This window comes from Sebastes fasciatus, chromosome 9 (assembly GCF_043250625.1).
Source record: "Sebastes fasciatus isolate fSebFas1 chromosome 9, fSebFas1.pri, whole genome shotgun sequence".
Classification (NCBI taxonomy): Eukaryota; Metazoa; Chordata; class Actinopteri; order Perciformes; family Sebastidae; genus Sebastes; species Sebastes fasciatus.
Genome location: NC_133803.1, coordinates 25,779,510 through 25,799,769, shown reverse-complemented (window position 1 = coordinate 25,799,769; position 20,260 = coordinate 25,779,510). Strand labels below are relative to the sequence as shown.

At 40.5% G+C, this 20,260-nt stretch overlaps 1 long non-coding RNA gene across 1 annotated transcript in view; it reads left to right on the top strand.

Moving 5' to 3' along the window:
• The window catches only part of LOC141774344 (uncharacterized), a 57,152-nt gene extending 44,938 nt beyond the window's left edge, over positions 1 to 12,214 (top strand). Inside the window, exon 5 of the long non-coding RNA XR_012595305.1 lies at positions 8,741 to 12,214. This is a non-coding gene — a long non-coding RNA (uncharacterized LOC141774344). The remainder of the gene's footprint in view (positions 1 to 8,740) is intronic.
• The last annotated feature ends 8,046 nt before the right edge of the window (positions 12,215 to 20,260 follow it).

Sequence of the window (20,260 nt, the reverse complement as noted above, 5' to 3'; positions counted from 1 at the left end):
GCACATAGTGTTTGACAAGGCAGCGCATACCGGATCCACTCTTTCACGCCTTCCACTCTAGGCATATACACTGTGTAATTGTTTACCAGAGGGAACTGGGCATTTCGCTTAAAAGAAACTCGATAAAATAGCGTATGGTGGCTTAAGCTATACAACAGTTTACCTCAGACAGACTGCCAGACGCTCTGGGTCAATGGATCCCGGTAGCTAGTCCTCTGCCTGCGCAAATCTACTCAAACCTTTTATCGTAAAAGTGCTGCAACTGTCGCATATTTGCATCGCTGCCGGTATGAATAGTTTTGATGCAAAATATTTGCAGCCAAGTATTTCGTAATTCGTCATTTATTCGTCTCACCCCCAGTGTGTAAAGGCCTTAACACACATTTATGTAGTTGAAACACACAAAAATGGTAATTGGTGGTAAGGTAATTAATAAGCAAGGATAAATTCCTATTAATGATCCTTATAAGGATGCACTATTTTACCTGAGAGGGCACAAAAGAGCAACTACTACATTATTAATTAGAACCTAATGAGCAGTTAGTTGGAGTTAATCAGGCGCGACTCATGAAGAAAGTGGTAGATTCACAGATATCTGTGAGGAAATCATACTGTTTCATTACAATTGTGAAGTCTGTTCTCAAGTACTTTTTATTATCTTTATAGTCCTCAATATTTAGGAACTAAATATTAGAGATTAATTAAGTCTTGTCCCAGACACAGTGGCGGTTCTAGACCATTTCAAACCACTTATAACTTTAGGGGTACCTAAAAATATTAAGCACTACTATGGACATTTCCCCGCACAAAGAACCAGTGGAGTCTATCTCTATGGAGCTTACATGCACATAGTGTGTGACACTGAGCTGACTCTTCCCTCCCTGTTCTTTGTCCGCAAACGTCTCCTCTGTGAAACCCGACCGCGGGGACAATCATCATTCCTCAGCTATTAGCACCAAATCTTTGGCCGGGCCTGAATGTGAGGAGATGTTGTGTTGTCAGCTGGAGGGCTCTGGTTTCTCCCCAGATGAGCGGAGAAAGGGGTCAGTGACGCCTGTCAACGACCCCCAACGGCCCCTGGTTTCCTGTCCAGGGACCACTCAATGTCCTCCATTACGTGTCATTGAAGAACCAAAATGGCCTCTGCTCTAGATTTCCACCCAGGGGTCTTTATCGTGATAGTTGCTTGGCTGAAACTCAAGAGTTTTCATAATGAATGCCCGCTGGAAGGAAAATCAAGCAGTTGAAGATATAGCTAAGATATGCATACACTGATATAGGTAATTTACTATGAAAGGCAATAAGCTTCTTTGTCCGAACTCAGAGATTGGACATCTTTTCAAGGGTCTAATTTTTCTGTGCAGACGTCAGCGATACGCAACTGTAACTTAAGAAGGAACTGGAAGGTTTGGCCAGCAGGGTGAAGGACGCAGAAGAAAGATTGGAAAGTAATTGTTGAGTTTGTCGGATCACTAAAAGACTGCATTGAAATAAAAGCAGCTATGCGAGCAAGCAGCATAATGTTTAACACAAAGTTTCTTCTTCTGTGAACATTAAGTGTACGGCAGTGTTGCACTTTGTTCTGTCTGCAGGATACATTTGTTTTTATGTTCTGCATGGCACTGCGAGGTGCTGTAAATGTCAGAGCAATTTTCATCTGAGCCGAAACAAATTCCTCCCGCTGACTCTGTGGGAATTAAAAGGAATTTGAACTTTAAATTGTTGTCTCATTGCTGGAAAAGCTTAACATAGAAATGGAGAGAGTTGGACCTGTGGGGCGACTTTTTCTTTGCCTGTGAAAATTGTCCAAGACGGCCGTTCTGTGAACCTGCAGTAAAAACTTTCCACGGGTAATGTCTCGCAGTCTCCTCGCTCACCTCGCTCGTTTTGTGGAGCTGTTTTCTCGAGCCTCCTGGTCTCGAGTCAGTGGGTCAATATTTGCCTTTAACTTTTGACCTGTGTGTTTACCCACCTTTTTACTCAATTACTGCCATCACTGCAGTCTAGCTACTAAACCTGCTCACACTGTAGCCATAAGCGGCCGTTAATGTTGTCCAGTTCTTTGGGGTAAATTATTCCACAGTGAGAGTAGAAGCTTCATTCATCATTATTGAAAGATAAAGTTGAAGTTACAGTAGATCCAAAATATGTCCCTATCATTTCAAATAGGCTTTATTGACATGAACATAACCACATACAGTATCGCCAATGTCCATATCAATACATGCCCTCTTATTGGTACCGTGGGAATCCTCGCAAACGTGTATGTGAAGTGTGGATATTGGATAGCATCAAGCATTTAGGAAAAATGTGTGTATCCACAGGCAAATGGTTACAATTATCCCAATTATGCGACACACACATCCCTCTTATTAACAAAACTACACAACCACGCCATTAACAACTAGCACAAACACTGCCTGAACTATTATTACTGCAGTTACAATTATTGCCACTACCACATATATCACATGTCCATGTGCGTACAGTCTGCTGTTAATAATCCAGACTGCTGTGACCTGCTTTAAATACATCCCCAGACTAATAAGCTCATTACTGCTCCGCTGTAAGAGCAGTGGGTCAGGAATTCTGCGCACACACACACACACACACACACACACACACACACACACACACACACATACACACTTTCTACATGCTTTTGCACAAACAGAATTCCTTTTTTCCTGCATGCCTCACATGCAAACATGAATGAAGGCAGACAAAGAAAGGCGATACATACACGCTCATATCTCCCGCCACCCATCCATCTGTACATCCATTCATCCCCGGCTCTACAGGTACCCATACAGCGTATAGCCGAATCTGTTTGTGTAAAATTAGAAGTGAAACCACATCCTCTCTGATTGAATCTGTGGACCTACTGGGTCTCTGGGTGGCTGTGCAAACAAACTGAGCTGGACCATTACGACCTGGCTCCTCTGTGGCGTCACAACACACACACACACACACACATGAATACAGGAACACTTGCTTGCATGCACCTAAACACACACGCCTACAGTCGGGTTTAAGGGGAATGAAATCCTACACCTTTATCTCTAAAGCTTATTTATATAATCCAGAGCTAATCACACATTTTTTACAATGTTTGTTTTACTGCACATACCTGCTTAAGGGAAAATAGACCTTTAATGGGTTTGTTGGCAAACGGACAACACAGCTGGGATGCCAGAAGATTTAGTTAATGATCAGGAAGTGTTTACAAATGTTGTGATTGACAGCTTCTCTCCCACGAACCTGCACGAGACATAACTGAGGAAACAGAAATCAATGCAGCAACTGTTGCACCCGGATCTGCTGCAGACGTTGATCAAAGAACCTAGAGCAGGGGTGCCCAATACGTCGATCGCGATCTACCGGTCGATCGCGAAGGTAGTGTGGGTAGATCGCATGGCATTTAAAAAAAAAAAAAAAAAAAATTTTTTTTTTTTTTTTAAATAGACGTCAGCCAACAAATTGCAACACTGTTTCACCTGAACTCATCTGGAGTGGAGGATGAGATTTTGACACTACAAGCTGACATTCAGTCCAGGGCTCATGGACAGTTCTGGAACTTACTCACAGAGGAAAAGTACCCCAACATGAGGAAATATGCTACCTCCATGACTGCATTATTCGGCTCCACTTATTTATGCGAGTCAGCCTTTTCCCACATGAAGATTATTAAGTCCAAATACCGTTCCACCTTGACTGATGATCATTTGGAAGTGTGCTTGAGGCTGGCTATCAGCAGCTACTGTCCGGACTATGCATCCCTGGCTGATTCCATTCAGTGCAAGTCATCAGAGTAAGGTAATGACAAAAAATGTACAGAGTTATATTGTACAATATGGGTTCATGCAGTTATGCAAGGTACACCAACATATATTGTACATATAAAGAATACTCAATATATTTATAAATAAATATATGTTTTGCATTTTTATAGTAGGTATATCATTTTGACTTGGTCATTTTATAAGTAGCTCGCATGCTGAAAAAGTGTGTGCACCCCTGACCTAGAGTATATTGCTAAGAAGTGAAAATCAATTGTTCGTTCCAGACCCCAGCAGCAAAGCTACACATCCGCCATTTTGGACTGAAAGCGACTACCGAACGCCAGTAAAACGTCCGCCTACAAAGTGCCGTACAAAAGTAAAATAAAATTATTTCAATTCTATTGTCTTATATTTAATGTCTATACCGAAATGGCCTGTGTTGAACAATAAAAAATATTATACATTTGTATACTATTATAACTATTTACTTACTTATTCATTTATTTATTTAACTTTTTGCATGACTGCTTCCAAGAGGAGCATAAAGTGAGCTATGGACATAAATGGAAGAAAAAAATCCAGCACACAGATTTTGAGAGCAATCTCAAACACTTTCATGTCAAGGACCTCCAAAATAAATGAACAATAGACCACAGACCATGGATGTATTAGTAAATAGAATACAATCAATGTAAATTCTTTGCTAATACTACGCTAAATCCTGTTTATGTCATGCTACTAGCACTACTGGCTACTGGCTGACAGCCGGTTGTTTGGGAACAGAGATGTTAATACATCCACCCCGGTACAGGCTTACAGCATACAGCCCATGGGTGTATTATGAGATAATAAAAATGATAAATTACAGTCGATAAGTCCAATATTACAGCTGCATACAGCTTGCAAGAATCTGGCAGAACCGGATATGTCATATGAGCGTGCAGGGCGGTGCAGTCTCGTGGGTCTGATGCACGTTCATTACGCCGAGGAAAATAACTCTGGATTCAGTTAGTTATATAAGAACATAATGATTTAAATGAGGGCTATTTAAGTGTTCGTACTGGGAAGGTGATTCACCTAGAAAAAAAAATGAACCTCTGATTTACAGACGTCTCTTTATACATCCGTTGCCATGGACTCATTGGCGTTTTCAGTCCGAAATGGCGGCAGCGCTACAGCAGCGCCATTTAGCGGCTGTTGTCAAAAAAGCACCAGAGTTTTGTCTCTTTGCTTCTGTACTTTTTGCTTCGATCTCCAGGTTTATTAAAACAGCATTAAAGACACAACATGACTCGGCAGCCCAAGAGGCCACGGCCTTATCATTTGTGTGTTATTCCTCACAGTGTTCCAGCTCCTCGGCCAAGTCTGTCTGTCTCACCGGTCTGATAGCTCTGATTTCGGCACTGACTCATTTAGCTGGCTTATATAACTGAATGACTGATGAATGCCGCCTTCCTGCTTTCTGTTCCCATCCATCCCCTCCGTTCCTTTCTTTCTTTTTCCAGCTCTCTGCTGCTTCGCCACATCCTCATCTTTCTGTCTATAGTTATTCTGTCTATTGTAATTAAACCTGAGTCTGAAGGTCATTTAAGATAGTTTGGCAAGAGAATCACATCTTACGGGGCAGATAAAAACGCTATTAGCGATTAGCAACACTCGGCAATGAAAGAGAATATTTTCAAACTAGCATGCGAGATGAAATCACAAAATAAGCATTAGACAAACATAAAGCATTTATATGAGCTAAACCTTTCCAGATGCTTTAACCTTGGATGCCCAAAGGGTTTGGAGGGTTTGGGGGGTCTCGGAGAAGGCCAAGCGGCTGTCATTTGAAAGGAGCAAATATAATTATAACTGCTTTTTTTTGCATGATTTTGACAATCAGTCAATGGCGGTTTTGTATCGAGAGAGGCTGTTGGAAATGTTATGTTGAAAGCGATTCAAAACAGCCATCAAATGACAGCACGTTGGCCTTTCAGAATTCAGAGAAATGTGGGAAGCCAGAATAAAGCACCATTCAGACTGATGTACGGTCCATTCATCTATGCTGTCCTCAAATCACACTGATACATCATTTCTACCACATTTACACCATCTGCTACCTGGAGTATCTCTATTAGTATTAACATTAGAGCTTATTGCTGCTTTTATAATTAGAAAAATCTGATGTCCGCATGTGGAAACATCCCGATTCAGCAGCATTACCAGAGCTTACAGCTTCAAATAGCCCTGGCTTGGGAACCAGAGACTTCCTTCCATCAGACAAATTCCTTTGGCAAGCTTGGTAACCAGTTCCCCCCCAAAAAAAGCTGTATTATTGAGCCTGTTGACTATTTTTCAAGGCCATGCAGACATGCAGACGTTATGGAGAAGATCACTATCAATATCTTCTCACACATAAATCCAGGAAAGTGAACAGACTGAATCTAGTGTGGCGCCAGCGTGGCGCAGGCTTCATTTACACTCTAAGATAATGCTGCACCTAAATAATATACATGATACCAGTGTTACACCTCCAGCACTTCATACTGTATGGAAGATTAACACATATACATGTTGCCATTACTGCAGTGGCGTCTCCCTTTAATACACTACTGACTGTCCGACAATTTCCGACTTTTACCTTTGCTTTCTATGTAACGTTACTTTTGACAACGACATCTAGGAGTTTTGGAAGAACCTGAGCAGTTCTTAGCTGCCTCACGTTAGCCTGACATTATGAAACAAGAAATTAACTCCATCAGCTAACTGTAGCGTTATTATGAAATATAATGTTAGTTGCTCTAACTAGGGCAACTTAATGACCACAAAGTAAACATCATTAATCGGTCGACATCACAAACTGCTAACCGTGTTAACTGGTGACTCTCAGCCGAATGCGTCGTGGTTGCTCGTAGCGACGGCAGCTGTGTCCTCGTAAAAGCCTTCAATTTTACTTTAATCCATTTTAAATACATGCTCATCTGTTTTTTTTATCTACGGCGACCATTTACTTAAGTTACTACGAGCGACCACGGACGCTTTCGGCTGAAATGGAGTTGTTGATGGGACAGACGAACGGGAGACGGTGGAGGCAGAGGGTCCACCGTCAAAGGACCACATACATCTGCTCGCATAAGAGACTAAATACAACCCATTTGCCTCTTGCACATTACTTTGCGCCCAGATTATGCACCGTTAAACTAGCAAAAATGGAGTTGGCCCTGAATGCACTTGCGCCATGAACTTTAGACCATGTGCTATAGATCGTTAAAATAGGGACCTGAATCACTACGACTTGCAACCGCAGTAATGACGGTGGCGCTAGTCCCTGGAATACACAAAGCGGTCGCCGTATTTGCTATATAGCGTGTGTAAATTGTTGGCATAATCATAATCTCGTGCTATATTCTGATACAATCTCAGGATATTGTTGCTCATGGAATCTCATAAAGCTTTAGGGACCCAGGCTGCCACCATGACCTTTGACCTGGAAGCTGCTCAGTAATAGCTTTGGATGTGGCTGTGGGAAAGTGGTGTCTGTGATAAAAAGCGAGGAAGATGAGTCAGATGAGTCAGAGCGGGGTGTCGCAGTGGCAGCGTATCTTGTTTGGACAGCGGTTTCCTCAGTTGTAGAACAAGTGACGGGCAGGTTAACTGCTGCTGCCCTCAGCGATCAGCAGAGGACGTTTGTGATTCTCTTTGGTGCCTCTCTGTTGTGCTCCCCAGCTCTAAAGTTCAGTTATGGTTTATTAAGGCATGGGTCTTTTGTAGTTTCAGCCAGCTTTTCTGGTAATAATAACATTGTACTCATCGGGTTTTGTGCTGAGATTTGGGAGTGCGACAACGTCACTAAAAATAAGTCCTATGAGGCATGAGACAAGAGCAGCCAGATTTATTTGGTTGAGAAAACAAAGTCAATGGTAAAATTATTACCCAAACTTTCCATCGTAAACATCCATCCAATAGTTTATGGACCGACATCCTGGTTCAGCTTTAACCAACTGTTCTTGCCATTGTGTGTGTTCCCAATTTCATTATTACAGACATTTCTCGTGTGCTCACTTTTAAAGTGGTTCAGAAAAATCTGGCGAAGCTGTTTGTCATGTTTCCTGTTTGGAGTTTGTTGTAGCAACGTTGCTGTGTTCCCAGATCTCAACAATTACTTTTGTGAGTACAATCTTATCATAACAGATAAAACTATGGCTAAAACTTTTATAATAAGACCCAAATTGTGATAAACCAGAATTATCCTTTTTTATCTCTGTTTCAATTAGATTTTGTGAATGAATGAGTACTTGCTTTGCACAAACACACAAAATTGGTGGACGTTTTTTAGCAAGTGCCTTCAAATGGGGTCGTGTTTACCGTATTCACGAGAAGAGTCCATATGAACGCCCCCCTCTTGTGATATTCACAACCTTGTAAGTGGAAAATTTGCGAGTTGTGACGTGTTTGTTGACGTTTTAATATGCATAATAAGTTAATATATTGTAATTTTAGTTGTATATTGTAATTCTTGGTAATTTTATAATATGTCTGAGTAAAATGTTGATATTCCCAACAGCCTCATCTTGTTCCTCTGTCATTATGCCTTCACATTTACTGCATTATGTTACCCGCTTGCAAGCTTGCTAAATTGTTAGCCTCTGTGGCTTCTAGACGCCAACAGTAACGTTAATATTGCCGTTGCATTTAACCACTTGAACACCAAGCATATGTTGTACACGACTTCCCATGTTGTAAACACAAGCTCACGAGTTTCATTTGAAGGCACCAACATATTCATAATTACTTTCCCATTTTTTCCTTTTCTCTCTCTCTCTCTCTCTCTCTCTCTCTCTCTCTCTCTCTCTGTCTGTCTCTCTCTCTCTCTCTCTCTCTCTCTCTCTCTCTCTCTCTCTCTCTCTCTCTCTCTCTCTCTGTCTGTGTCTCTCTCTCTCTCTCTCTCTCTCTCTGTCTGTCTCTCTCTCTCTCAGACCACCTCAGCTCCGCTGCTCCATTGAGAGCTACACGTCACGGAAAGAAGACCCATCACGGCGTTTCACCTGCTGTTTCCCAGCATTCCCCGCTTAGCTGCTGTAATCCTGGGGGCCATGGACAATATAAACACACACAGTGGATTACACTCCGTGTGTGTCTGCGTGTCTGCGTGTGTGTGGGGGGGATAAAAGAGATGAAACAGAGGTGCAGTGTAATCCATTTGCAAGACGACTGTGTGTGTGTCTGTGTGTCCATGAAGGGCCCTCTCACCAGGTAGGCCCATTCATCACTGATGACGGTCTGTGTGCACGGGGCTTACTGTAGATCCCCAGCTCACACACACACACACACACACACACACACACACACACACACACACACACACACACATATAACTGTACACGATGGGGCCACCCAAACTTTCTTTGCGCTCCTTTTACTTCTTACAGCATTTTTCTTTTTTCTTTTTCGTGGTTTCACAGACGATCTCTATTCAACAGAGATCGAATGCCGAAAATAGTGGAACATTTAAATGCTCCTACACGCACACACACACACACGCACGGCCCACCCAAGGACAAATGTTAGCAGATTAATGAAACATGCAAATATCCAGCGGGCTCATCCAGCTCCGTCCCCCCTGCTGCGTCTCATTCACATGCATCAGGACCATTAATATGAACGTCAAAGGGGCCTGTACTGTATGCACCATTTGAATGTTAATCCTCGAGAAAAGAACCGTTGTTTTGCTGTTGCAGTAGATCGGGGTTTAAGGGTCGGGGGGGTGGTGGGGGTGTTTTGGTGAAGAAACCTTGAAGCAGTTTGAACATGTTAATGAACTTGAGGGGTTTAGCACCGGACCTGGACAATAAAGTCCCCCTGAGCATGAAATGGTAGGATGGGTTTCCTGCTGGTCTCCATTCTCCGTCATCCCTGGACCTCCTTAAGTTGTCCTGACCCAGGGAGAGGAGGGTGTGGGGGGGAGGTAAAAAGGGGGGTCTGGATGCAGTGTCCAGTCCTTCTCTTCGACCCGGTCCGACTCAACAACAACAGCTGAAATGGCTTGCAGATGTGGCTCGGCTAATAAATTCTTTGTGAACTCAGCAGACATTGGGAGGTTTGGGAGTTTTCAAAGGGGGGTTGTGGAGCAGGCTGGACCTCAGGAGGGCTGTTTGCGTGTGTGAGTTTGGATGTGTTTGCACGTGTGTGTGTATGTGTAGCGCGCTCGCATCCATGATCTCGTCCGTGAACCATTCAGAGTTTTATGTGCACACGTGCATTTATGTGTGTGTGTTTGTCCACTCCAGGTCTCAGTAAAACATCAGGCCCAGTGTATAAATGTCTTTAGCTGCTGCTCACATTGATTTATAGAAATCTATCAAGTCGGCCTGTAGAGACAAAGTGGGGAACACAAACCCCTGGTCTGCTGGCCGCTGATACAACCCAGGATATATTTAGGTGCACTTAATATGTAACTTTTTAAAAGACGAAAAAACATATTCTTCGTCTTACAGATTCCTTTGCAATAAAACACACCGTTGCTCAATATGATACACTCTGGAGCCTTTGGTGCTATAGAGCCTTACCTGGTCTGGGGTCAGGGTTAGCTGCGCAAGTTTGTTATTTCATTCCTAAATACCTAATGATAACGTCTTTAAAGCAAGATTCAAAATAATCCTTTTGGTTTGGTTTGTTTGTCTGTTTGTCAGCAGGATTACCGAAACACTACTGGCCCTTTTTTCATGAAACTTGGTGGAAGGATGAAGCATGGATGAAGCATCAAAATTGATTGAAGAAATGTAGATGTAATCATTATTTATTTCCGAATGTGAGGAGATATTCGCTGAATATGACAAAATATAAGTTTATATTGTTTGTGTTTTCGTCTTTTTTCGACAACGTTAACTCTTTCACAGTGTGTTAATTGTAACATTTTATAGCCTAAAAATGTCTTATTCATTGTTTGGTTGTCCGTAGCTCCACCCTCTCAGAGTTTGAAATACATCAGATTTGAAACCAGCATTCAGGGGCTTTAAATGCAGCAGCAGTTTGAAAAGTAGGAAAGCAATAATTAGAAATAATTAGCTTTAAAGTAAAAAAACAAATGAAAGTCTTTGACAATGAAACAAAAAAATCCTGAATGCTGTTTCATTTTCCAAGGATATCCCTTGATCCTGCACAACTTATATATTTTCCAAACCAAGTGTTCCCCACTTTAATGAATGATATTTGATTATATGTTATATAATATAATGATATGTACACTGCTGCAAGCTATCTGGGTCACGTCTTTTTTCTTCTTTTTCTACTGTACAAAAGCCACTTTCCCACTAGGGATTTAGACTGTCAGCACTCAGATTACACTGCTGGTTCACTTTTAACATGAACTACACACACACTTCACAAATCATACACCTTAAGTTGAGTGCTGCACTGACAGCGTACAAACCCACTGTTCAAACAGGCTTAATGCACTCACACAGGCCTCTCTGCTCTCTCTGAAGCCTCTGGATGGAGGGAATGCTGTTTTTCTCCGAACAAAACCCAAAATGCCAAAACCGTATGCATGTGCCAAGACGCTGGTATGCCTGGTTTTACTCAACAAACTCCCCCCGTTACTCACACACTCTCACACACACACACATTCTCCTCAAAAGAGATGTAATCAGCAGCCCGGGCTTTCATGCATTACCTCCCCCTCTTCCAATAACACATACACACACATGGAGCTGCTATCTGTTTCTTTCCCTTATTTCACTCTCTCGCTCCCTTTTGTTACAACTTATGTAAAGACTGTTGGTGTGTGTGTGCGTGTGTGTGTGTGTGTGTGTGTGTGTGTGTGTGTGTGTGTGTGTGTTCAGGGGAGAGAGAAAAGCCTTGGTGACATTAAACACGGTTGACGGGGAGTGGGCAGAATAAACAAGGTCCTGAGTAGAAAGGCTGCCCTTCAAACACTCCGTACTCGGTGCATAGGCCCAGGATCAACTGTGTTTATCAAAATCCTGGGGCTACAGAGGGAGAGAGACAAAGAATGAGAGAGAGGGAGAGGGAGGGGGTTGCTCGGGCTCAGCGTACTGAGGAAAGACTAAATTGAAGGTTGAAGTGAAACGTTGAGGGCCCTGACGCACCAAACCGGCCGTCGTTGGGACATTGGTGGTTACCATTTTGTGGCTGACCATCGCCTGTTGTTTTCTAAAGAGTCTTTCTGGATAATAAAGTGAAACTTGAACTTACTTTGTTCATCACTTTTGGCACTAAAGTTGGCTGATTCAGCATATTTGGAGTGGGAGGTTGTCGATGAGACAGAGCTGTCTGACTGTTTCAGTAGTGAATCAGTGTATTCACTCATTTTTGCAGCCTTGATTTACCAGACATATTCTCGTAAAATGTATTTAGATCCTTTAATTAAAGGGCAGGCCCATTATTTCTTTTTAGTATTTTTTAGGTTTTTATATCATTCTGTAGTTTCCCACCGCTGTTCTTATGTATTCAGATCCCAACATCCAAATTTTTAGTCAAAGTACGTATGTTTTAGCATCAAAATGTTATTTTCCCAAGCCTTTCTAAAAATGTTTTTTCCACGTGACCTGACGTAGGTTTCTGCATGATGACGCTGCTGCATGTATAGTATATATACATCCTTATAGTCAGTGTATTAACGTTAAATAGAGTAAGTTAGATGGCGGTTGGCATGCTCCCAGTTCGGAGAAGCAGACGGGAGTACCGGCACGGAAACTAGTTACTTTCCACCGCTGCATATTCCGAGATTGTTGTCAAAGTCATTTGGTTTGTCTTTCTGCACTGTTTTGGATAATAACTAGAATAATTTAAGTGCATGTTGTCCGTCAGCAGTGTGTTTTTAAAGAAGAGGTAAAGCCTCTGGTTCTTCTTTAAGGTCAGCTTGGTGTGTCGGAGCTCTGAAGGACTGACGTGAGAGTGAGAAGAACAGACACATCTGATAGAGGCCCTCTCTGATTTAAATCTGAGAAATTGCACAGCGCTTTAAGATTTGTGTCTAAGACAAAGACGATGCAGGAGGAGTGCCGTTATGAAACAGGTTGAGGGTGATTATTTCTATCTATCTATTTACAGCCTGTCTTTATGCAGCCTTTTGTCTTGTAAGCCTGTGTGTCAGGTTGGCTCTGAGGTTTATTCGTACTTGCCTCCACATGTTCCTCTGGGCCCTGTAGCGCATGTAATCTGGGTGGATGTGGGTGTCCATCCATATATGAGATAAACTGTGTGTCTGTGTGTACACATTTAACTCTGATCTCATCTCCCAATCACAGAGCGTCTTCTCAGCGGGACAGGAAATTGTGTTGGAGTTCAGAGTTTATTACACGAGCCACAGTTCAAAGACGGAGACTAGAGAAGAATGAGACAGATCTGTACATTTATGAGAGTGGAATCCATTTCTCAGCGTATATCACTGCTGCTCTAAATACTCTAATGCAGACTCATAAAGCATAAATCAGCCTCGGGATTGGGAGAGATCGCCTGAGAGGTTCAACCGACCTGTTCAATATATTGACTCACCCCCATAGGTGGAAAAATGCAGAGTAAAACCACTCTGGAGATGCTGTTGGATTTTACACCTGTCACTTGGATTGAGTTCAAATTTGCACTAAGAGTGCCCTGATATCTGCCCTACACCTCAAAACAATATGATTATCAAAACATGCATTTATTATAAAACTAGAGGCTTTTAAATACAAAGTTGTCATCATTTCACACAGAAACTAAAACTCTTAAGGGTACTTAAGATAAAATATGATGGTATGTTGGCTCAGTTCAGGCCATCACATTGATTAAGAAACTTTGTACAAAAACATAAAGGTGATGCATTAAAGCAAAATGTAAAGTGTAATTCATACAGTGCAATATTTTCAGGGTGGAATTTCATTTCATTCTCACTGTGCAATATCATTTTTCCACTTGCAATTTTGTTAATAGTCTGTTTATTGTCGATAGTTTCATTAAGTTTCTACGGTCGTACCGGAGGCCTCGTTGGACACCGGTGACCGAGAGAAGTGAGTTTAAAGCGAGTTTCTAGACTGTTAAGAGATACTCTAAAATAGTAATTAAAGTAATTTAACGACATCTCAGACGGTAGTGGGTTTGATCTGTCACCCATCTGTACCGCTGTGGGTCTTAGAGGCCTTTTTAACAGCAGACATTTTGTTTGTGGTAGTGGGAAGAATACTGACAGGTGTTACTAATTACACTAATGATGGCTCTGTTGCATTCAAGTGTCCCAGTAAGTGTCAGTAAATCAGCATGACCGTAAACCTGGATCCTGAAATCACAAAGTACTTAAATCATCATTATTTTTCATTATTTACACCTGTGCTTTTACTACTGTGCATCAAAATGTCTTCATGGAAAAGGTATATTGCTTCAGTCTATTCAGTTAACCTATTGAGTATAGTATGTTGAAAAATTTAAAAAAATTCATAGTATAGTATGTCGAAAAAAAACAAAACAAAAGTCATAGTATAGTAGGTAAAAAAATTAAAAAAGTTCAGTTTAGTATGTCAAAAAATTAAAAAAAGTCAGTGTAGTATGTCAAAAAAAAGTCATAGTATAGTATGTCGAAAATTAAGTCATATAGTATGTCGAAAAATTTAATAAAAAGTCATAGTATGTAGAAAAATAAAAAAGTCATAGTATAGTATTTCGAAAAATTAAAAAAAAGTCATAGTATGGTATGTCAAAAAAAAAAAAGTCAGTGTAGTATGTCAAAAAAAAAAAAAGTCATAGTATGTCAAAATTAAAAAGTCATAGTATAGTAACTAAAAAAATAAAAAGTAATAGTATAGTATGTCGAAAAATTTAAAAATAAATTGATAGTATAGTATGTCGAAAAATTTACAAAATAGTAATAGTATAGTATGTCGAAAAATTTAAAAAAATTTATAGTATAGTATGTCGAAAAAGTATTTTTTTTTTTAAAAAGTCATAGTATAGTATGTCGAAAAATGAAATAAGAAAGTAATAGTATAGTATTTCGAAAAATTAAAAAAGTCATAGTATAGTAGGACGAAAAATAAAAAAAGTCATAGTAGTTGAAAAAAAAGTCATAGTATGTCATAAAAAATCATTTAAAAGTCATAGTGTCTTATGAATAAAATCTTATACAAACCATTGTGTAATATTTAATTAAAAATCATAAAAACTACAGTATGTCATAAAAATCAGTGCTAATAATAATAAGATGTTTTATTTATAGTATGTTTAATAAATACTCAAACACTTTACATGAATAAAAACAATATAAATATATAAAACACACATTACTGACACATTAAAACAGTTTTATATAGATGAGGCTTTATTTGTGTATTGAATTTGGACAGGTTGGTGCAGTCTCGGATGTGTTTGAGTGAGTTCCAGAGAGAGGGGCAATCTATGGAGAATGGTCTGCCGCCCCAGGTCCGGTGCTTCATCATGAGCGGTGGAGACGGGAGATTGGCATCCGACGAACAGAGGCTGCAGCAGGTCTGTGAGGTAGGAGTGGCCCTGGTTATAAAAAAAATATAATATAGTATGTCATAAAAAGTCATCATACAGTATGTCATAAAAAAGTCATAGTATAATATGTAGAAAAAAGGTCATATTATAGTATGTCGGAAAAAAAGTCAGTGTAGTATGTTGAAAAAAAAAAAAAAAAAATCATAGTATAGTATGTAAAAAAAAAAAGTCAGTATGTCAACATTTTAAAAAAAGTCATAGTATAGTATGTCGAAAAAATTTAAAAAAGCCAAATTAGTATGTGAAATTATGTCGAAAAGGTCTAATAATAATAAAAAATTTGAAAAGTCTTAGTATGTCAAAATAGTAAAAAAAAGTCTAAGTATACTATGTCGAAAAATAAAAAAAAAGTCATAGCGTATGTCGAAAAAGTAAAAAAATTATAATTGTATAGTATGCTGAATTAATTAAATTTTTTTTAAAAAAGTCCTAATATATGGTATGTAAAAAAAAAATTATTAAAATAATTTAAAAAAGTCATATGTATGTCCAATAATTAAAAGAAAAGTCCTAGTGTAGTATGTTGAAAAAGTCACAGTATAGTACATCAAAAAATTCCTAGTATAGTATGTCGAAAAAAAAAATATATATATCCATCCTGTATATATTTCTTTGCACTATTTGTATTGTTTACAACTTCCAGAACACTTGACTTGTACATAGACATTTTATTTTTTATTATTGTATTCTGTTATTTCTATTCTATGTAAGTAGATTAAGAGAGCTGCATAAAACCGGAGTCAAATTCCATTTATATGTGTATACTTGGCGAAATAAACCTGATTCTGATAAATCCACCCTGGAAATATGACCCAGACTTTCTTTAACATCAGTTGTTTCCATTATCCACATAATCAGTGTGTGTTCAACTCGTATTTCTGATATTTATGACGTGCACCTGAAGGCAGCATAATGTGAAATTGTAGGGGAAGGAAGACGTACTTATGAGCTGTGATGAATTTACTACCCTGTCATACACCAGTACTCACACTGGGTGATTTATACTGGTGTTGCTGGGCTCGTGACTGACTCATCCAAAGAACTGCCACTAATCCAGATGGCCAGTTCACTGCTGCTTCGGTGGAAAACCTCGTTTTTACCTGCTCATCTTGTTATACATAGTAGTGTTCTGACAGATCAGCAGATAAGTTACACTAGATCCTTTCAGATGATAAAATTAGCGAGGATTTAGGGTATTTCCAAGAATGTTGTCTGTACTGTATTACCTTACAACCACTGTGTACTGGGCAGTTGCTGTATAAATAAGGTTTCAAAGTTACAGTAGGGTTAATCTTACACCGGCATGCAGAACATCTACACGCACAGTCTTCTAGAAACTTGATGGAAAACAAAGATAACAGTAGAAACGAGTGTCGGGTTGCTTGGAAGGCGTGAGACTTTGGCATGACGCCACACACACAGTTGAGATGTTTGTCACCCAACAAGGACGAGCTGTCACTAACTTTGCATCTCACCTTCTCACCCACAACCCCACCCTCCCTCACCTCCTCTCTTTCTCATTCTCACCCCTCCATCTCTCCAAAAATACAACCTCAAAGCGTTAATCATAATCCCCAGACTTTGCAGACACACAAGCCTCCTTTGTTTTCAGTACGGAAAAAAACAGTTGAGCAACAGATAGAGAGAAAAATCTTAAGTCACGTTCGTGGTCAATTAAGCTTTAAAAATATTTTAAACGTGCTGTACTGAAACAAGCTCTCTGCACTTCAAATGAAAATCATCAGAGGGCTTACCCCCAGAGTAATCTGTAAGGGTTTAAGTGTTTTAGTGGGGGTCGCACATTAATGACTTGTGCATGTGTGCGTGTGTGTGAACATGCATGGCTGATCCGCAGCCCGAATCTCAACCAGTATGTTAGTCAGACATGCAGGCTGTGAGAACATTTGGCCCGGCTCCAAACTAAATATAGGAAACGCACCGTTAATTTATGGCAGGTTAAGTACAGCCAAAGCAATGTATAAAATGTACCGCTTTCATCCTCCCAGTTTGTGTGTGTGTGTGTGTGTGTGTGTGTGTGTGTATGTGTGTGTGTGGAGTGAGTCCTTTCAGATGGCAGAATGATAACATTGTTCTTTGCCATCCAGTTACATCAGGGCTGTATGTGCATGTGCAGACAGGTCCAACCTTTAACTGTGTCACATTTCATTCAGAGAAAACAAACAGCAAACTGCCTGCTTTCACTTTAGCGCACTTTACCTGCTCTGTAATTACCCAATTTAATTTTACTTTAAAAACAGAGCTGCCTGTCTTTATCTAGAGTTATTATTAACTAAGTGAGCAAAAGGGACATTTTTGGGGATTGAATCTGTGACTTTCTTGATAGTGGGAACATTTCCTGAGGCGGTCACACCACAAAGTGACATTCACTCATCCATGAAAAATAGATAAGGCCGGAAGCTTGGTGGTGTAGTATCTACTCGCAGGGCTACTGTTGCTGGCGAGTTAACCGTTAACTCGCTATCTGTCACAATAGCGCCCGGAGTTTCTCTCGATTTTCTCTCTACTGTTTTGTTCACTTGCCCCTGGCATTTTGTTCACCATCGTACACCATTGTGTTCAATAAAAAAGTCATTGAAGAGGAAGGGTCAGAGGTCAGCACTGTCAAGTAACATTACCATTTACTTCAATCAACGGAAAAATGAGACCTTCCACCAGCATGTAAGAATCAATGTGATCTCATTAAAATACATATGTGAAATGACCTTAAAGGAACAATGTGTAACATTTCGGGGATCTATCAGCAGAAATGGAATATAATATTCATAACTATGTTTTCATTAGTGTATAATCACCTGAAACTAAGAATCCTTGTGTTTTTGTTAGCTTAGAATGACTCCTTCATATCTACATAGGGAGCGGGTCCTCTTCACGGAGTCCGCAATGTTTCTACAGTAGCCCAGAACGGACAAACCAAACACTGGCTCTAGAGAGAACCTTTCGTGTTTTTACGTTACCTGAAGGCCACCGTAGTTCTCTGTCACGTTTGTGAAACTGCGGTAACGTGAGCCGCAGAGTGTAAAACCGTGGTACCGCCAACCGCCGTCTGACTTCCGTTGCTCCTAAAGTAGTGTTATTATGGTAAGGATTGCCTCTGAGCGAGGCGAACGGCATCACGGTTTTGCACTCGGAGGCTCACGTTACCTCAGTCTTGGAAAGGAAGGAGTGAGCGGAGGGGTGCTCAGTTGCAATCTGCAACCACAACACTAGATGGCGCCAAATCCTACACACTGGCCCTTTCACAGCGCAGTACGTTGTGCCACCACAGACACAATTTATGTGCCTAAAAAACAGAAAAATACAACAGAGTTACCCAAACAAACAATTATGTTTAACTTATTTGTGATTACGTTTTATACTCTGTTTATGTACTGTATGTCACTATGTTCAATATAGCTGTTAGATGCTACTTTTAATAACTCTGTAATGTGCTTTTTGTAAAGTAGAGTCAAGTAAATCTGCAAATAAAAGTGACACTTTTCTGATCTTCGAAGCCCATTACATGTGAAAGCAGTGAGAAGAGATCATCATCCTGGCCTCCCTCTCTCTCTCTCTCTCTCTCTCTCTCTCTCTCTCTCTGTGTGTCTTAACTTGTTCAGGGTTTTATCCGGCTGTGCTGTGTGTACCAGGAAATCGTCCCATTCTCCAGAGCAGACCACAAGTTTGTTTGTATCTCTGCATCCTTACCAAGACAGCAAACCACACACACACAAACATACACAGACACACATACAGCAGATCTGCGCAGATGCCCACGTACACTCACACACATGGCATATGTGCAGATATGCTGACGAATGTGTGTATTTTTAGCATCTTGCCGGTATTGTTCTGCCGTGCACCAAAGCGTTGGGAGGTCTGATGACGAATTGCGAGGTCCTGCGACAGGTTTCCTGTTTACACTGCTCTACACAATAACCACCCAGCTGACGCATTGTGGGTGTGCTTACAGTACGTGTGTGTGTATGTGTGTGTGTACAGTATTGTGTGTCTCGGCCTGTGAGATCTTGCCCGCCTGTTTGTGTGTTGGCATGTCTGCCTGCCAGTGATTTGTTGCCATGTTATGTTAAAGCCCTCAGCCTTGGTGCATATTCCGTGATGCTAATTCAGAGAGAAAATATTATTTCTCAGATAACTGGACAATGGTGAACAGTATGGCAGCCGTGTTGTTTCTACTGGAACCAAACGGCCCCGCTTGAGGAATGATAATAGAGGCTGGTGAAACAGTATTTTATTATTCTATGGATCAGCAGAAAAACAAACTATTGTGATATTACTGTCAAAGCGTGTTATAGTTATCTCGGGTTAGATTAGGGTTAGCCTGCCACAGAAATGTCTTCAATAAAGAAACAAGAAAATGCACTGAAATGAATACAGTCGGTGTCAGGCTGAGGTTATGTAAAAGCCTATAGTCGGCTCAGTCGAAATAATGACTTTTGTCATATACAAATACCAATGGTAAAGAGCTTTATTGTCCATCTCAAAGCAATGGAAATTAGTCTTTGACATGTAGGCCTTCACATACAGTAAACAGTAACAGCTGGTTAAAAAGAATAGAGCATCTTATTGTGTTTTAGTTTTATGGTAGCCACCTTGTTTCCAGCACCAACTGTAATAAACCCACTATACACTACCTGCTCAGCACCAAACAGCAGACAGACAAAATTAGCTACCTAGCCAACTAGCTGGTGAACAATTAGCAACTAAAGAGCCAAATTATTGCATGTAGTATTTGCTGTGAGTGAGCCATTGATCAGCTCAGTTCAAGGTGACGTTAGCAAGTGCAGCAAAGTAACACTAAAGAATATGGAAAACATCCATATTCCTGGCCAGAAGCATGCACAGAATCTCAAAGGGGCTGGAGCTGAGGTTTTTGTTTTTGCCTTAAAGTCACACAAGAATGGCATTTCGAATTAAGGACATTTAGGACAGCCACAGAGGCAATTGGTGGTGCCATTTTGGTGTGC